Source organism: Canis aureus, chromosome 22, assembly GCF_053574225.1.
Source record: "Canis aureus isolate CA01 chromosome 22, VMU_Caureus_v.1.0, whole genome shotgun sequence".
Lineage (NCBI taxonomy): Eukaryota > Metazoa > Chordata > Mammalia > Carnivora > Canidae > Canis > Canis aureus.
In genome coordinates this window covers 17,110,377-17,112,989 of record NC_135632.1, presented here as the reverse complement: position 1 = coordinate 17,112,989, position 2,613 = coordinate 17,110,377, and positions in this window count along the sequence as shown.

Genomic DNA, 2,613 nt, shown 5'->3' with positions numbered 1-2,613 from the left:
CTCATGAATAAATAAATAAGATCTTTTAAAAATACTAATAAGACCAATTCTTGCTCCACAGAACTGAAGATCCCAGATTTGACCTGATGAATCCTACCACTAGAGGCATCCAGGGTGTTGTGGGACTCTCAGTTAGAATATTGCACTGGTGAATACGACCTCAGTTGCTCTCACCAGGCCAATCAGTTTCTCTCACCAGGAACTTGAATTTCATGGAAAGGATATAGTTGGAACCCAGGCATTCTGACAGCAGCCTCCTGGAGAGATTTCTCTTGAGTTCCTGCCTCTGGGGACCCTGGAGCTTCCACTGTTCAAGGCCTTCCTGCGGTTTGGCTGCTCAGCGTTCCCTTTAACTCTGTGAGATATTCAACATCCTTCCCATCACTTCCATCTCAGTTTTAGACAGGAAAGATTTCTGTCACTTATAACCAGATAAACTTAATTGATAAAAAGTAACTTTATAACTTTCTCTCTTAAGATGTTCAGAAAGGAACTGACTTGCTGCCACCCAACTGTCTTGCGTCCATCCCATTTGTGAAATACCAGGCATCAAATCCTGAGAATCCTTTATCCTCAAAGTCTGCAAGATAAGTGCCCTCATCAAACCTCTTTTGTAGGCGAGGAACTGAGACTCTGAAAGATGTGGACATCTGTCCAAGGTTACAGCTAGAACCAGGCATTGTGGTTGATACATGTCAGTAAAACTTAGTGTGGCCTAAGTAAAGGACATTAAATGAAAGGAAATGGGGAGGGTCCCCAGCCAAGATACACCTTTTCCCATTTCTTTTTTTTTTTTTAATTTTTATTTATTTATGATAGTCACAGAGAGAGAGAGAGGCAGAGACATAGGCAGAGGGAGAAGCAGGCTCCACGCACCAGGAGCCCGACGTGGGATTCGATCCCGGGTCTCCAGGATCGCGCCCTGGGCCAAAGGCAGGCGCTAAACCGCTGCGCCACCCAGGGATCCCCCCTTTTCCCATTTCTTTCTCAGTGCGTGTGGATACTTGACAATTTTTTAAATTTTTTAAATTTTTGTTTTTTTTTTCATTTGTTTGTTTGTTTGACAAGTATTAACATCCTCTTTTACCCAGGCCTTGAGATGAGTTCTTAGCACAGGCACCAGACTATAGGGAAGAGAAACACATCCTGGACAGCTGGTAAGAAAACAATAGGATTATTAAGTCATTCATTTTGTCATTTATTCAACAAATGTCTGCTGTGCATAGAGATATACCAGGTTAGGCCACAGTATAATAAAATATATAGAGCGATCATCTTCATGGGATGAGAAAAAAATAAGAAAATAATCATAAAATGAGAAAAGAGTGATGCAGTAAAGGAGTAAGGTTCTGAAACAGAATGAGGTGTATGAGTTGGTGGGGATGAAGGTGGTGGCGGCAATCAGGCCTTGGAATCAGGAGCTTTATTTGGCGTGCAGGAGGGACTGTGATAAGTTTGAATGGATAAGTCGAATAGGCAGTTGGATTTAAACCTGAAGCTGGGAAAAAAGGTTTGGGCAGGAAATGGAAATTTTTTAGAGCCATGGAAACGAAGGAAAGGTCCAGGAAAAAGAGGGGGAGATGGTGTAGGTTTTACCTTTGGTTCTATGCATACAGAGGGCACTAATCTTTTTTTTTTTTTTCTTATTGGAGTTCAATTTGCCAACATTTAGCATAACACCCAGTGCTCATCCCGCCAGTGTCCATCACCCAGTCACCCCCACCCCCTGCCCACCTCCCTTTCCACTACCCCTTGTTTGTTTCCCAGAGTTAGGACTCTCTCATATTCTGTCCTCCTCACTGATATTTTCACTCATTTTCTCTCCTTTCCCTTCATTCTCTTTCACTAATTTTTATATTCCCCAAATGAATGAGACCATATAATGTTTGTCCTTCTCGGATTGACTTATTTCACTCAGCATAATACCCTCCAGTTCCATCCACGTCGAAGCAAATGGTGGGTATTTGTCATTTCTAATGGCTGAGGAATATTCCATTGTATACAGAGACCACATCTTCTTTATCCACTCATCTTTTGTGGACACCGAGGCTCCTTCCACAGTGTGGCTATTGTGGACATTGCTGCTATAAACATCGGGGTGCAGGTGTCCCGGCGTTTCATTGCATCTGTATCTTTGGGGTAAATCCCCAGCAGTGCAATTGCTGGGTCATAGGGCAGGTCTATTTTAACTCTTTGAGGAACCTCCACACAGTTTTCCAGAGTGGCTGCACCAGTTCACAGTCCCACCAACAGTGCTAGAGGGTCCCCTTTCTCCACATCCTCTCCAACATTTGTTGTTCCCTGCCTTGTGCATATACATGGCCAACAAGCGCAGGAGAAAATGCTCCGCATCACTGGCCACCTGGGAAATACAAATCAAAACCACAATGAAAAAAGAAAAAAAAAACCACAATGAGATACCACCTCACACCAGGGAGAATGGTGAAAATCAACAAGACAGAGGACACTAATCTTTTCCACAGGCGCAGGAGAGGTTTACAAGAAATCGTAAAGTTGCTCAGTTTTGCCTCCCGCCTCCCTCAACCAGACTACATTTCCCAGAATGCCGCGCGAACCTCGCGAGGCCCGGTTGCTTCCAGCTGCTTCCGGCGC